We start from the raw sequence: 17,440 nt of genomic DNA on the forward strand, positions 1-17,440 counted from the left end.
GCTTTGAAAGTGCAGCACCAGCAAACCAAATGTTTATTGAAAGGGAGAATGAGAAAAGGATGCACAAGGAACCTTTGAGATCTCCCTGGGAGAAATGGCAAGAGGTGATAGAGCAAGTTCACTTACTTAGAGATTTTCTTGTAGCACAGCTCCAGATAAAGGTGAGTGTTTCATTTGAGGGTGGGCTTTCTTTTCTTAGCATTTATTCTTAATACTTGAGAAGAAACCATATCTTATAATGACACTAAGGCTGCTTTTCCTCTCCTGGGAGCTGTGTTAACAATAGCACATTCCTCCAGTGATCACTGTGAGTGGCAAGGCAAGGACACCTTCCAGGCAGATGCTGTCTGGAAATGTTCTCCCGCATTCTTCTAGCTCCAGGTTAATCGGAAGCCTCTGCTCACACATTGTGCTGGTATTAGTATTATATCTGTTGCATGGATATAAAGAGATAATATCAAGTGATGAATATTTATTCCAAAAATGTAGGCAAAAGAAGTAAGGTTGACATTTTATTATAGTAGAATCTATTGAATCAAATTACATTTGTCAAAAGATTGTAAATGGTCTTTGAAACGCCATGGAAAAAGAGCTTTCCAATTATAACAGAAGTCATTTAGTGGCTGAAAGGTCAGAAATATCAGCCAAAGTCAAAAAAATTGGGAGAATTACATTTTATCTTTGCTTTTGCTTTTCATGTAAACAATGATTCACCCATCAGATACTCAGAAGGAAGCTGTATTTTGTACGGCTATTCGATTAGTTGATATTATCTGTAAGTTGATATTAATTTCCTGGGCTGATGAAATTGACTAGACAGTGTGTACATCTGTTTAGTGCTGCAAAATGCTACCTAAGTCTTTTTTATATTTATGAATGCATAACTTTGGTTGAGTTCATGAATAAAGAAATAGAAAATTGTAATTATATGTGGATTTTTTTTTTTTTTTACTTTTGAAGTGTAGATCTTAGCATTCATAAAATTTTCAAAGGGTTCCTATATTAATCAATGTCACAGCAGGAAACAGATGGCATACGCAAATTGGGACACTTTGAGGAAATTTCAATAGGGGACTATTTATAAGGAAATCATGCTGAATAACACAACTTCCTTGGGCTTGTACCACACAGGAGAGGAAACCCCAAGGCCCGAAGTGGCAAGTCATTGGAAGAAGAGGCACAGAGGCTTGTGCACAGAGGGCTGTCTGACAGTTGCTGTGATCTTCAGTTGAGAGGTGATGCTGTCCCACAGTGGTCTCCCCCATCCCCAGCAGGAGAGAGTCAGAGGGTGAATGCTCTGACCTCATTCTCATCTTACTTTCTGCTTTCTGTTCTACTAATCAGACCCTAATTGGCAGAACCCAGGAATCCAGTGGACAAAGAAGCCTGTGATGCAGGCTATGCAGAGCAGTCTCTACGGGCATTGAGAAAGATACAGAAGGGTAAGAAATGGATCTAGAGGACATGCACACACGCATACACACACATAATATCAGTAATACTCTGTATATACTTAGCTCAGTTCCATCATCAACCAGTTTTAAGTCTTGCCTGTTAACTCTTCTTCCTGCAAAGCTGAAATATATCTACTTGCAACTTTCACACATTTGTTCAAATTCTTATTCCTAATTCTCCAGAGTGTGATTTGATGTCCCTTAAATAATTGGAATACATTTATCATTTTCCTTCTAATTAATTTCTATTCCAGTTTTAGCTCTTCCAGCCTTCTCAAGAATTTCTCATGTTACATCTTACCTGGTAGTTTAGATTCTAAAGTTAGTAAGAATGGTGGAAATGAGCATAGTTATAATAAAATTACATTTGAAATCCTTTAAATCATCCAAATAACATGAATACATCGTGAGTGCATGCAATATCACATTGGACAACTACGACAAATACAACAAAGCAAAATCTACACATAGCTGTCTGGGAAATCAAACCATTTTATCTTATACATAACTAACAAATCCATAGTGGTGAATGGGGAGTGAATGAAAAAATTCTAAGTTCCTAATTGCCTGTGAGGTCTATATCATTATGTTTAAATGTTCAATATTTAAAGTTTCTTTAAGCTTATTAACAAACATTGATGTTTGTTTCTTCTCACAAGGATTAAATGAATGAGTGAAATCATGTCTTTGGGGAAGGTGAATTAACACATAAATTAAGTATGTATATGTTATATATCTACCATATATGGTTTCTACTTTCCTTTCAAGTCTAATAACCTTCCTGGAAATCTATTTCATCTTTTGCAAGGTATTTAGATTTGGTTATGATCCTCCAGTTGTGAACTTCCTATGTAGAAAATAGTGGGAGTAATATTTTCTTAAACTTAAAACCACAATGCACTTTATACTGCTGACAATCACATTACCGTATTGGTTAAATTATACTGAACTAAAATATCAAAAAAATGCTTTTAAACAGAAGTTTCTATTTAATTAGGGATTGATAAGCCGATTGCTTGTGCAACTTATAATCCAAATGTATGCCAGTAGATTGGTCCTTGATAAATTTTGTTTTTTGAAGTCATCTAACCTATTGAAATTAAATAGAAAGAAATGAGAAGCATAAGTAAGTCTTCAAGCATTGGATGAATGAACATCTTTATGTAATATTTAGAAGATTCCTTCATTGTACAGCTGTTTAGAATTAATGACCACTAATGTCTTTTAATTAAACACATTCAACAAATATTCATTGAGTATTATGTGACAGGTGCCATATAGCAAATCATAATTAATAAGTAATGCATGACCCCTAGCCTCAATGGTTGTACAGTTTAGTAGATCAACAGCATTGATGCCACAGTTAGAAGTTGTGTTTTGAAAAGATGAAAGATGGTGAGGAGGAATGGGTGTAGTCTTTCCCGAGGATGGAGGTAAGGTGTGTGTGTAGTAGAAAGTCTTCATGAAAGATACAACACTTAGGAATCTTGAAAGATGCAAGAAAAGAGTGGGAGACTTGGAGAAGATACCCCAGGTATAAGGAGTGGCATTAACAGGAGTTCAGAAATATGAAACTAACATCCCCTATAGGAGCACAGAGGTCATAGAAACATAGAGAATACAGGGACATGAAGAGCAAAAAGTAAGAACAACATCATCAAAGGTCTTTTCTCCCAGACTTACATCTTATACTTCATCCTATAAACTTTAGGAGCCAATAAAACACTTCAAATAAAAGTGTGACATGAACAAGTTTTCAATTTAGAAAACATCGCTATCAATCACATGGAAGATAGAGAAGAAACCAAAGCTTGGACAATAGTTAGGTTAGGACTGCATTGTCCTACTTTGGTTTAACGAGGTTTTAACCTAAAGTGGTGGTGGTGGGGATGGAAAGATGGGGCAAATATGATGAGTGTTAATGAGTTGGTAGGATTTAACATTTTGATAGGGAAATTGTCAGCATAACTCTTATCTGGCTTGTTGAACTATGTGGATTGAGTTGGGTTTACCATAATAAAAATTAAAGGATGAGCAGATTTACATATGAAAGAATATCTATGAAATATATAATTTTCAAAGTCAACCAGGCAGTTGGCTATATGATTCTGGAAACCAGGAAAAATGTACAGAATGATAAATAGATTAGAGAGTCAAATCACTCCAACAATGTTTTATGGTTTCAGGTGTATTTTATAAAATAGGGAAAGAATAGGGCCAAGATCAAAACCTTTGGGGATATGAAGACTGAAAAAATATTTTTTAAGTAGAAAAGGAGTTACTACAAGACACTGTGGAGAAAAAGAGAGTTATTAATATTATTAGATGTCAAAGGTTGATAAAGAAAGATGAGGTCATTGAACAACTCAATGAGCATGGTGACTAGGTGTCCTTGGTACACTTTGCTGAAGAGATGCCTGTGGATAAATGTGGTAGAAATTCTGCAGTGCGTTGAAAAGTGATTGTGGGCTGGAAAGAGGGGAAATAGTCATATGTGTAGACTGTTGTATAGTCAGAATTGTGGACTCTTCTTTTCAGGTCCTTTGCTTTGAACAGAGGACAGGATCACGTGGTGGAGGAGTCTGGGTGCTATGCATAAAAAAAAAAAAAGAGATGAGGGTCCAGTGAGAGTGAAGAAGTTGTGAACAAAGGAAAGAACTATAGTTGGAGCACATGTTCACATGAGAAGGAGAAAGACCAGATAATGAGCTCTGGAGGAGGAGGCAGTACTTTTGAGAGCAGGAGAAATAAGGGAGAGAGGTTTAGATAAATTTACACGTAGGGATATTGAGCAAGTTAACTTCTGATAGTGTAATTCTCTGTTTTTGGAGATTGAGTATGGTTGGAATTGTGTTATAGGAATGGGAGGAGTTGACCAATAAGGTTAGAAAAGGATTTCTGGGGACCTCTGAGGTGTTGTTATGAGCTGAATTGTGTTCCCGAGAAAAAAAAATATTGTTGATGGCTTAACCACAAGTACCAATGTGATTGGATTTGGAGATGGGGGTCTTTATAGAGTTGATTCAGGTCATTGGGTGGTTCTAATTTGATGTGACTGTTATCCTTATATGAAGAGGAAATTTGGACACAGACATGTACAGAGGGAAGATGACGTAAAGACACAGAGAAAAGACAGCCACCTGCCAGTCAAGAAGACAGATCTGGAACAAATCCTTCCCTCACAGCCCTCAGAAGAAACCAACCCTGCTGACACCTTGATTTTGGACTTCTAGCCTCAAGAACTGTGAGAAAATAAATTTCTATTGTTTAATCTCCCAAGGTACTTGTTATGGAAGTCCTAGAAAATTATTACATAAATCAACTAAAAATAAAAGCATATTTTTTTGTGGTATACCATTTGGTTCTTCAAGATTTGGTGCTCTGGGAAGAAATGCTTAAAAGTTACATTCTATGTAGCATGTATTATGCTATTAAAAATGACTCAACAATTAATTATCTACTCCTTTGTTATACCTCTTGTATTGGTTTTAGAGTTGAGAAACAAAAACATATTTAAATTACATTGTTATTGTTAAATATTTGTAAAATATTTATTTGAATTACAGTTGGAAAAGCAATGTACATTCTTTAATATTTTGGACAAAAGAATAGCATAATAGTAAAATTGCTTTTCCCTCTCGTATAATGTATTCCATGCAGTTAGTTTAAAGACATTTATAAATTTATGCTTGAAGAGAACATTTAGATCTCGAAAATAATGTGGTGTACTCATTCCAATACTCCATCATCATCCCTGGAATAAACAATACAAAGCAATAACCAAACATAAAATCAGCAAAGAGAGCAAAAAAAACTACGTATAGCCCACAACTTCACCATTACTGAAAGAGAATACCACATTCTTCAACTTATCTACAAAGAGAAAATGAAATGAATTCCAAAAGACCTCCCACTCTATGCTCTTTCTAGCCTGTAGATTCAGAGAGCCAAGGAGGTTAGACTTAAGAGACTTGGTGAAAAAAATAGTAGGGATGGAATACTTAGGCAAAGCACCGACAAAACCTCTCACTCTCCAATCCTCTCTCTCTCTCTCTCTCTCTCTCTCACACACACACACACACAAACACACATTTTTTTCTCAACCTGGAAATATTTATTAAGTGCCTAGTCTTAAGAATGAGAACTGTTATTAAAGATTCTATTAGGAGAATATCTCTCTCCCCACTCTCCCCACTCCAGGAATCAAGAACTTCGGTGTAAAAGAGCCTGAATTTGCAGGATTGGAAATCACTGATTCCCTGTATAGACAGCCAGGAATGATGATGAGAAGGATTGATCCTAATTCCAGCACTTTGGTCCTGGACTCATGCTTCCTAGCTGTTAAGAACATGGTCCTATGTAAGAGCCTTGCTTCACATAATATACTTTACCTTGAAGGACGCTGTCCCAAGGCCAAAAGTGTCATCCCCAAGCTGGTGCCTTAGCAACTATCCAGGTGTCCTGTTAAAAGGCCTGCCAACCTAGAATATTTCCTCTCACCATTGTCTCCCCGTGAGAAACTGCAGTATAACAACAGTTCATATTTCACTCACTACAAATATTGTGATCCACTGATGAACCAGGCCTGGGTTTTTCCCCATCTCTATTGGCTAATTGTGAGGAACACACTTAAGACATAGGTGTGAGCTCAGGGAGAGGTATGGCTACAGCAGAGGTAAGAAGAGAATCTTGTGCCCTTAGAAACTGCGAATGCTTCTCTTTGAATATACCGTTTCCATTATATAATTCGGCTGGCCTGACAATAGCTTGTGAAGGTTGGTGCTAATTGCATGGTTACTTCATGTCCCAAGGTCAGGACACATTCTTAAGGCTGAGCAGCAGGCCAGGACTTGTTTTCCTCATTGGACTAGATCTTTGTGGCAGACAACCTTGCTGTAGGGTTTTGAAGGTCTACGCTAGAAATTTCTTAACAGGCTTGAAAGAAACTGCACATGGGCTCTTTTGTACCATAGTCAACTCTAGAACCAGGAGATCTGCTGGGTCATATGAACCAAGTGACAGGGATGCTCACATTGTACTCTGAACTTTTGGAGAGAACTTTGTTGCCCTGGGCTCCACCCTCCACTTACATCTCTCTGAGTCATTCAATAAGTAAGATGGAGCAGTATTTCAAAGCGTAGAATGTGCTGTTTCCAAAGTCTGGAGAGGTCTACTAAATGCTCTACTGCTTTTTAGTTGCAGGATTTTCAAAGTGCCACAATTTCTCGTTTTCTGTGGATGACAGGGTAGCTGGAAAATAGCTGCAAATGTTCTGCCACTCCTTTCATTGAGGGATTGAATCCAACTTCCTTTCCCCTGAATTTGAGCTGGTCTCCGTACTTTATTGATATAATGCAGCAAAACTAGCCCCCTGAAGCTTTTGAAGCCCAGCGATAAGCAGACTTGCAGCTTCTGCCCAGGCACCTTGAGGCCCTCACTCTTGGAATCTAATTACCATGTTGTAAGAAACTCCGAGAAGTCCTGAGGAGAGGTCCATGTGAAGTGGAACCAAGGTCTCCAGCCGACAATTTCAGCCGAGTTCATAGTCAACAGTCAGCTTCAACTTGCTAGATGAGTAAGTGAGCCTGCAGCCCCAGCTGACGCTGCGTGGAGAGGTGATTGTGCCTGGCATTTTCTGCTTGAATTGCATCTACATGAACAAAATAAATGATTGCTGTTTCTCCAAGTCACAAAGTATTGAATTGGTTTATTATGCAGCAGCGGGTAACTGGAACAGAGTGTCCTGTTTCGCCCCATAGCACAGAGCTGCTAAATACTTCATCAATAAGGCAGGTGCCTGAATGTTTTTAGGGTTTATTTCCTACTCTCTTGTTTACATGTGACATCCATCACATACAGAATACCTGACAGTTTCTACTTACATTTTTAAATAACTTGATGTCATCAGTATAATGGACCGCTGTGATATTGTAAAGACTCTCATGTGGCCCAAGTAGGAAAGTAAAGCACCCACTGTGAGAGGAGAGATTGTTAACTAAAAACGTGTAGGACCATGCGAATATTTTCTGGCAGATAACAGGAGAACATGCCTTGGGACAGATTTAGGGAATATGGAGTACAGAATATAAAAGTGGATATAAGAAAGTTTTGCACCATAAAGCTACTTTTCCACACCTTGTGATTTAGTAGGCTCCTAAACAGACTTCCTACTTCTGCTGTTGCCTCCAAAAGCTTCTGTAGTCTTATCCTGTCATTGATACCTAGACTTGGTCCTAATAAAACGCTGGGATCATTTCTTGAAGTTTGGGGAAAACAATGGTCTGTAACAATGATTTGGAGCCGCTAAAATATAAAATCATATATAATAAATTAAATTATTTACAAATAACTTAAAATAAATCATCATTAAGTGGATAATTCTTGACACTGATGGAGATGGATGTATGGACGTTTAATTTCCTTCTTTTTTTGAGTATTATTTTCAGTGTCCTTTTAGTAGTGATCTTTTTATCTGTGATATGAACCTAAACTTACTTTTATTCCGCTGCAATTTTCCAAAGAGATGATCCCTTTGATTTGCAGAATATTTCACTCATGATCAGTTTCACTCTATAAAGCAGTGAAGAAAATGTGTTAATATTCTGGAGGCTTTAAATTTGTTCATGAGAAAGCAATAGGTATTTCAGTGCAGTCATAGTTTTGTCACGTTTCCCATTATATCTGCATTTGGACTTAAAAGCACTAAAATTTTTCTATATTCAGATTCTTCAGTTCATGATGCCTGGATTCTCATTTTCATGCATTATTTCTGCATATTGAAAATATACATTAAGTTGAAAGAAACAGAAATGGAAATTAGAAGAGGGAAAAGAAAGGAGGAACGAAAAATATAGACAACATCCAGAAATAAAGTCTTTATTTAGTTAAGCATCAAAGGCATTCATTCATTCATACAATTCTACTTTCCTTCAATAAAGTCTTATTAGGTATCTACTAGGCACTGAGGATTCATAAGTGAACAAGGTTTAAATTTTCCCGGCTTTCATAAAGCTATAATCTGAAACAACCTAAATGTCCGTCAACAGATGACTGGATAAGGAAGTTGTGGTATATTTATACAATGGAATACTACTCTGCCATAAGAAAGAATAAAATGCTGCCATTTGCAGCAACATAGATAGACCTGGAGATTGTGATTCTAAGTGAAGTAAGAGACAAAAAAACACCATATGATATCATTTATATGTGGAATCTAACAAGAAGATGAACGAACTTACTTACAAAACAAACAGACTCACAGACATAGAAAAAAAATCAGGTGGGGTAGGGGGTGGGAAGGGATAAATTGGGAGTTTGAGATTTGCAGATACTAACTAATATATATAAAATAGATAAACAAGTTCATACTGTATAGCACAGGGAACTATATTCAATATCTTGTAATAACTTGTGGTGAAAAAGTATATGAAAACAAATACATGTATGTTCATGTATGACTGAAGCTTTATGCTATACACCAAGAAACTGACACAACATTGTAAACTGACTACACTTCAATAAAAAATATATAAAAGAAATATATTAAAGGCTTAACAAATAAATTATTTAATTAAAGCTGTGGTTAATATTATAAGAAGTGCAAAGAGAGAAAGAGGCTCCTAAACAGACTTCCTACTTCTGCTGTTGCCTCCAAAAGCTCCTGTAGTCTTTTCACAACAAAGCATATGTAAGTGATCTTTTGAAGAAAAGATCCTTCTGTAGAAAAGATTCTACAGAAGAATCTTTTTTTGGTTACTTGTTGCAGAGTAACAAACCACCGCAAAACTTAATGGCTTAAATTAACAGTTGATTATTGCTTAGGTTTGGGATTAACTGGGTTCAGATGGGTGGTTCTCAAGGTCTTTCATGTGGTTACAGTCAAATGCAGCAAGGCTGGATTCCTATGAGGCTTGATGGAACTGGACACCCAAGGTAACTTCCTCCCTCACGTGCATTAACTATAAATGGCCGGAGCAGCTGTGGGCTGGCCAGGATCTCTCTCAACTGTGCAGCTTCCCCACTGGTTAGCTTCAGCCTCCTTAGAATATGGAAGACTCAAGGCAGACTTCTTATGGTGGTTAGCTTTCCTAAGAGTGAGCATTCCAAAAGACACATACCTTCCTGTTTCTTCTTTAAGATGTAAGTTTAATGAGCACAGAGGGTTTTATCTATAATGTCAGAAGGTGAAGCAGAAAATGCTTTCTTGAAGAAGTAAAAGTGAGTTGAAATGTTAAGGGGGAGTATATCTCTTACTATATAAGACAGTCAGAAAAATCCCTTCTCAGGCAGAAGGAAAAGCCTAGTCAGAAACTCGGAGACGTTAGAGAATGGTGCGTCTGAGAAAGGGAAAGACCTGTAGGGAGTTCAGAGAGTAAGGATATTAGAAAATAAGAACAGTTTAGAAGATTCTAGAGACTCTTTGCATCTTTACTCTAAAGGACTTACTCATTATTTTAAAGCCAGTGGGGGTGTGTCTTTCATAGGGTAACACTATAATCATACTTTCATTTAAAAAAACAAACCCTGGGCACACAATTGGAGGGAGTAATGAGAGAGGGGAGAGATTATCTGGGAGAATTTTCAGCAGTGTAATTAAGAAACTATTGAGGTTTGAAGAAATGAGATTTTTTTTTTTTTGCGTGTACATACATATGTTCATTTTCATATTCTTTTTCATTAAAGGTTATTAGAAGATATTTAACATAATTCCCTGTGCTACACAGAAGAAATTTTTTAAATCTATTTTTACAAACAGTGGCTGACATCTGTAAATCTCAAACTCCCAGTTTATCCCTTCCCACCCTCTTTCCCTGGTAGCCATAATATTGCTTACTACGTCTACAAGTCTGTTTCTGTTTTGTAGATGAGTTCATAATGTCCTTTTTCCTTTAGATTCCACATATGTGTGATAGCATGTGGTATTTTTCTTTCTCTTTTTGGCTTACTTCACTTAGAATGATGATCTCTAAGTCCATCCATGTTGTTGCAAATGGCATTATTTTATTCTTTCTTATGGCTGAGTAGTATTCCATTGTGTATATATACTAAAATTTCTTTATCCAGTCATCTGCAATGGACATTTAGGTTGTTTCCATTTCTTGGCTATTGTATATACTGCTGCTATGAACATTGGGGTGCATGTGCCTTTTCGAGTTAGAGATTCCTCCAGATATATGCCCAGTAGTGGGATTGCTGTATCATGTGGTAAGTCTATTTTAAGTTTTTTGAAGAATTTTCATACTGTTTTCCATAATGGCTGCACCAAGCTACATTCCCACCAGCAGTGTAGGAGGGTTCCCTTTCTTCCACACCTTGAGAAGAGGTCTTTTTGAAACATATTTAGGCTTCAAATAAATTATTAATTGATTATGGTGGCTGAGACATTTTTCTAGCTTTTTTTTGTGAAAAAAACAGGTTGAGATATATTTAGGGCATCTAAGGAAAAATATGGACAGGTATATCCCCAAGGAAAGGACTCAGCTGAAGTTAGAAAATTTGGAGTTATCTGTAATATGGTAAACAAATATGATGTCGTATTTGAAGATAAATAATGCCAAATTAAGACTAGAGGATTGTCAGTATCTAAATTATGGTTAAGAGAGCACAAGCTAGCATGTGAGCCCAAGAAAAAACGGCCAAAGATGCAGGGAAAAAGCCAGGTGAATAAAGAAAGAGAGCATTTCAAGGGAAGAGAGTCTTCAACTAACACAATTATTGTCATCACATTACTGATCACTATCTATGACATTTTATTCATTTATTTGATTTTTTTTTGTCATTCTCCCACTTACTAGAATATAAGCTTCATGAATATAGGGACCCATCACTTCTGTCCACTTATGTATTCTTTGTGTCTAGTACAGAGGCAGGTATTCAAAAGTATTCAATCAATATAAAAGAAAGTCATTTACAATGAGAACTGAAACATGTCCGTTGGATTTACTATATAGCGGTTTTAGTGACTTCTTCAAGAGCTATGTACTAGTCTGCTTGGGCTGCCAAAACAAAACACTTTAGACTGGAAGACTTAGACAACAGAATATATCTCTTATAGTTTTGGAAGCAAGAAGTCCTAGACCCAGGTACCAGTAGATCCAGTTTCTGATGAGATCTCTCTCTTACTGGCTGGTAGGCAGTCACCTCACTGTGTCTTCACATGGCTCTTGTTGTGTGTGCGTGGTGAGAGGGAGAGGAAGTCCTTCTAATGTCTCTTATTCTGGGAACCCTGATTTAGTTGGATCAGGTCCCATGCTTATGAACTTATTTACCTTTAATTACTTCCTTAGAGACTCATCTCCAAATACAGCCACACTGGGAATGAGGGACCCCACATACTAATTTGGGGGGAGCACACACATTAAGTCCATGACAAGCTGTAAAATACAGTAGTAGAAACTTAAGTGAGGTTGGAGTGAATTGTGTGTCAGAGAATGTAATTAATCTCAGCAAAATATTAGCAAACCAAATTCAAGAACACATTAAAAAGATTATACACCATGGTCAAGTGGGATTTATCCCTGGGATGCAAGAATATTTCCACAGGGCTCGCTTCAGCAGCACATATATTAAAATTGGACCAATACAGAGAAGATTAGCATGGCCCCTGCACCAGGATGACACACAAATTCGTGAAGCATTCCGTATTTTTTGACACAACATTATAAACTGACTATACTCCAATAAAAAAGAATGGTTCAACATATGCAAATCAATAAATGTTCATTACATCAATCAAATGAAAGGTAAAAATCACATGATTATCTTAATAGATGCAGAAAGGAGAATATCCCGCCATTTGTGACAACACAGATGGCCCTGAGTACATTATGCTGAGCAAGATGTGTCAGAAAGATAAAGACAAGAACTGTACGTTATCATCTATGTGTGGAATCTAAAAAAGTCAAACCTGTGAAAAAACAGAGTAAAATGGTAGTTACCACAGGATGCAAGGTATGGGGTTAAGATTAGTGGTGTTTAAGGGTACAAACTTAGCAATGAATAATAAATAAGCCATACAGAGTCAATGTACAGCAAAGTATAGTGAATGCAGACAATAATGTACTCTAGTGACGTAATGTGATAAATATAGTTTCAATGGCAATCATATTACAACATATAAACATACCAAAGTGACATGCTGTACATCATTTACAAAATACAACATGTCAGATTTATCAAATACAAAAAGGAAAATGGAATTAACAACTTTCCATATGAGAAGTTTGGCTGAGAAGTTGCAGGGTGAGATAAAGCAAACGTTAGGAGTTGTACATTGAAGGTGTTTTTAAAATTTATTTCATGTGAGATATTTTCTGTGTTTGCTTATTTATTTTATATGAAAAAGACAAAAGGAAAGATGAGGTAGGAAGAGAGAGGAGATGAAGAGGTGAAGGTAGGAGGTGAGAACAGGGACAATCAGTAGCAGGTGTTTTCTGAAAAGGCTGAAAGGGGCAAGATCCAAAGCACAGATGAGTGCTTGACTTTAGATGGGAAGATGTGTGTTTTGTAACAGTTAAAAGGCAGAAGCAATTGGAAGCAGATGCAATGAGGTTTAGGGGTAGAAAGACAAAGAATTTCCATTGGCTGGTTCCAATTTTCTCTTTAAAGGAGAAGGTCTGGGCCTCTGTCAGGTGTTAAGTGGTGAGTGGTTCAGTGGGGAGAGAAGGGACAAACCAGGGAAATGCATCCGGGTCCTATGACACTGCATCCAGGTGCGTGGTGAGTGAGCACTAAGCGTGGTGGTCCCTGTGTGATGCCTTGTGATGTGATGTCTTCTTGTAGTACCCAGCTTGGTGAGTAGAGACAAGAGAAATAGATGGTTCATTCAGAATGGTTGTTTGTTGTTTTTGCTTGCTTGTTTTCATATTCCTATATTTTCGTTTGAGACAGGTTCAGAATGAAAGAAAGAAAATTAGGAGACCAGAGTAGTGGGTGAATAGGTCTATTGGACTCATGTGGTTCCTGAGATTTTCTTTAAAATATCTAGAGCATTACAAATATCTAGGAAAGAATGTTAGATTGCATTTCAAAGAACATAGAAAAGAATAGTTGATTGTACCCTAAAATAGATCTTCTCTATTATTGGCTTACAATATTTCGGTCTTTGGCTTCATAGCACTTAGCATTAATTATAACGTATATTTATTTGTGTGTTTATTTGTTCAATGTCTGTAACTTCTAGTATCATAAACTTGTAACTGTAGCTATTTGCCTCTCTATTTAGTTGAACACTGCTGGTGCTTAATAGTATTTATTGTGTTGAATGTATAGAGTTCATGTAATAATTTTCCTTTAAATACTAGCATAAGGTTCTGTTCATGTACAGGGGTCACTTCTTGTTTGCTAAGCTGATTTCAGATTAGTGATTAATGAAAAGACAGTAGGTTCTGGAATCTAAGTGATGCCAGATAAATTACATAAGCTCTCAGAGTCTCAGTAGTCTCATCTGTAGAAAACACACATCAGAGAAGAAAAGCTTGTTATCTAAAATACTACAAATTGAAGCTACTTCTACACTTCAGGAAAGCAGGGGAATCTAACCCAGGGGAAAGTGATTATGAAAGAGTAGGCCCTATTTAGTTTTAGTGAAATAAATTGAGAAAAGCAAGAATTTAATTATTCTGCATAATAAAGAATTAAGAAATGGTGAGCAATCTAATAGTCCCCAATAGAGTTGTTTCGGGGGAGGATCAGACAGGAAATACGATAAAAGGCTTTAGGTTGAAGATGTGCAGCCCTGAAATGACAGCATTAGGGGAGGGCTATGGAGCCCCGAGCCCGCCCTGGATTGTCTATGGCAGTGAGGAGCAGCAACTTACGGGAGAGGAGTAGTAATAGTACAATAGTCAATTTTGAATGATTGCTTTTGTGTTTTGTAATTGCTCTTTCATATCCAGAGAACCTAGATACTGTGTGTGTTTTGCCCCCCTAGGGAATTCAGGTGAAAAAAGCCAGGATTTTCTATGGAGTAAAGAGATGTCATGAGAAGATGATAGTCACAGGATTGGTGGAGAAACAGCCAGAAGTACTGCACGAAATTCTAATCAAGAGATTTATCACACCAAACAAACCTTAGAAACCAAACACATATTGGGGAGGCCACTTGAGATCTCACCGTTAGGAGGGATAACATAGGCTCGTATTATTTCATTTGACGATTTAAAGAACGATTTACCTCAGAGTACTTTAGATTACAAGAAGTTCATAACCATCTACCATGGCAGAATTTGTGGCCGGGAACAAATAAGATAATGTCAGCGCAGCTGTTAGCACATGCAGCACCTTTGTGCAAATTAGAATAAAAAGCAAACTCTTTGGTGGATGAATTAGGAAAAGGTGCCAATTTTGGATGGATGCATCCTGCTTTAAAGGTACAGTCCCTGCCAGGGTGTGCAGATTTCCTTTCTCTGTGGCCAGGAACCTCTGTGTGGTGCAGACTGCACCAATTTTATATAGCAGCCCTTGGATAATATAAGTGCCCTGTATACATTAGGCATGCAACAAAGTGGTAGTGATGCATCCTGGATTACATTAGACCACAATACTGCTCGTTTCTGGAAATTAGAGTAGATATGCTGAAGATAAAGGATTTTCGGTTTTCCCTCCAATGGTCCAATGGATCTAAATTCAAGTATGTGCATGTGTTTGTATATGCGTGTGTATCCATGCATGCACAAATGTACAGGTCTCTGCTTACAAAGTTGGTTTTTGTTGTTTCTTTGAAGTTGCTGATGTCAAATGTATGTATCATAGGAAATTTGATTTATCTCTACTAACTCTTTCAAATACAAATACATTCTACAGACTTTGTTTTAAAGAGGATCTCACAAGGTATCTTGTTTTAGTTTAAATGAACATCCTGGGATGGCTTCTCTCTCACTACAGTCTCAGCTGCACAGATAGCTCAGGCTCCCAGAGCCAGGCTGCCCTGAGGGCAGAATGTGAGCCTCTAACGTTTCATTGTGTTCCAGCCTCCTGCAGCTCTCCACAGGCTCCCCCGCTGATTCTAATGAATGGGTCTTCAGGTGGAGTTGTGACTCATGCTTTTCTGACCTTGGGATAAAACGACAGTTACACACATCTTTTCTAAAATATTGAGCTTCTCTACCCTAAATTCTTGTGTCCTTACTGCTTAATAGTTGACTATCTTAGCTATACTGTGGCTACATCAATCCTCTGCAGAATTAATGATGTTCTAATTGTACTGTTACCTGCCTTGACATATATTTTCCAATTCCCTCTTCTTGGATTAATCTCCAGTTCTCCTAATTACTTGGTAAACTGAAATTTTTCAGGTGATGAATTGAACCAGCTTTCCTGATAGATAACACCAGACATTATTTATGTTCAACCTTCATGTGCAGGACACAGATTTTGGAAATAAGTCTAACAGTTGATGGGAAATATGCTCCTGGCTACACATAAAAGAGCATCTAAATGCATCTAAAATGCTCATCCCGCAAGGTAGTGGGAATGATATCTGTTGAACTTGAACGGTAAATAATGGGATCATGGCATTTCAAAACATTAAAAACAAACATGACGACAACATTATACAGTTTAAACAAGATAAACAAATTCTGTGTGTACAGTAATGAGGTGGATATTGCTAGTTATTTATCCGGTATTGATTTCTTCTTCCTTTTCCGTAACAGAATGCTAATTTAGTTTATGTATGCATTTCTCTCCTACACTGTCCATGCTTCAGGGAAATCTGATCCCAAGATTAATTCCAAGAATGAGTCAGATTGGACTAAAGGAAATCCCAGCTCTCTTGCTAATGATCAGCTCAGGAGTAAGTTTGCGGTCCAATGTTGTCCAGTCAAATATGAGATTAGGTTTTCTGATTAGGTCTTTTAGGAAAGTTTTCCCTTAGTCTTAAGTCTCTGTAAATCAGTTCTCTCTCTCCTGAAAAATATGAGCAACTATATGAAGTTGCTGGCAGTCATTCTACAATCTGATTTTTCAATGAGTCAGACAACTCAGACCTACCTCTGGACTTGGTCTCCCATGAGCTAATACATTTCCTTACTGTTAAGTATGTCCGGTTCAGTGGGACTAACGCTAATGGCAATAAACACAATGTCACACAAATATATGCATAGTAAAAACCTGATAAAGAGGATGAAAAAAAACTGAACTAGGTGTGATAGGGAATTTAGTTTAGGGGTAAGAGAAATCCTCTTTGAAGAGACCCTGTTTAAGCTGAGATCCAAAGAACAATTTTACCAAGTGAAGAATCAGGGAAAGGATATTCCACGCAAAGGCCCAGAGGTAGGAAATTTGTTGGCACTTTTGAGAACTCAGAGAAACTTACTGTGACACAATCAATCAAGTATCAGGAGAAAGCAGGGAAATAGGAAATTGGTACGAAATGAGGCTAGGAATATAAGTAATGACCAGGTACTACAGGATATTTAAAGTATTGGAGTGTGAACGAAAAAATACTGCAAACAAAGAACGCTGAAACCATCAAGTCATCAGCGGCTGCCTCCACTCCCACTCCCCCCACCCCCGCCCAGTGAAGATAAGCCTGCAGCCCAGCCTCTGCAGCTCAGTGCACCCTGAGGGGACTCAGAATAAGAAAGGACAGGACACTGGCCCTAGGTAGCCAGGTGCTTGTCAAAGGAATGAATTCAATGAGCCCAAATGTTTGCTTCCTCCCATACATAGAAAAGCACTAAATTCTTTAACTTGAGATACCAGGTTGTCTTTAGATAACAAGTAATCTTTCATTGTTCCAACTACCTGGTCTTTGTTGTAAAGCTCCCATATATCCTAGCTCCTCCCCTACCTCTTCGGAGCAGTCCCCCAGAGCGATGTGAGAGGCTGTCATCCTGGCTCAAGTCCTCCCGCCAAATAAAACATAACTCTCAGCTTCTAGGCTGTGCATTTATTTCAGTGGATAGAAGGCATCATGAATTCAGTGAAATATCATAATAATATTTCATTATGAAAATAATACACACATGTCTATGTATAACTGA

General features: G+C 37.5%; 1 non-coding gene across 1 annotated transcript; it reads left to right on the top strand.

The window, feature by feature from the left end:
- The first annotated feature begins 11,995 nt into the window (after positions 1 to 11,995).
- LOC123619853 (U6 spliceosomal RNA) lies at positions 11,996 to 12,102 on the top strand. The gene has a single exon (XR_006728593.2). It is a non-coding gene; the product is annotated as a U6 spliceosomal RNA (small nuclear RNA).
- Positions 12,103 to 17,440: the final 5,338 nt, after the last annotated feature.

This window comes from Camelus bactrianus, chromosome 8 (assembly GCF_048773025.1).
Source record: "Camelus bactrianus isolate YW-2024 breed Bactrian camel chromosome 8, ASM4877302v1, whole genome shotgun sequence".
In the NCBI taxonomy this organism is placed as follows: Eukaryota; Metazoa; Chordata; class Mammalia; order Artiodactyla; family Camelidae; genus Camelus; species Camelus bactrianus.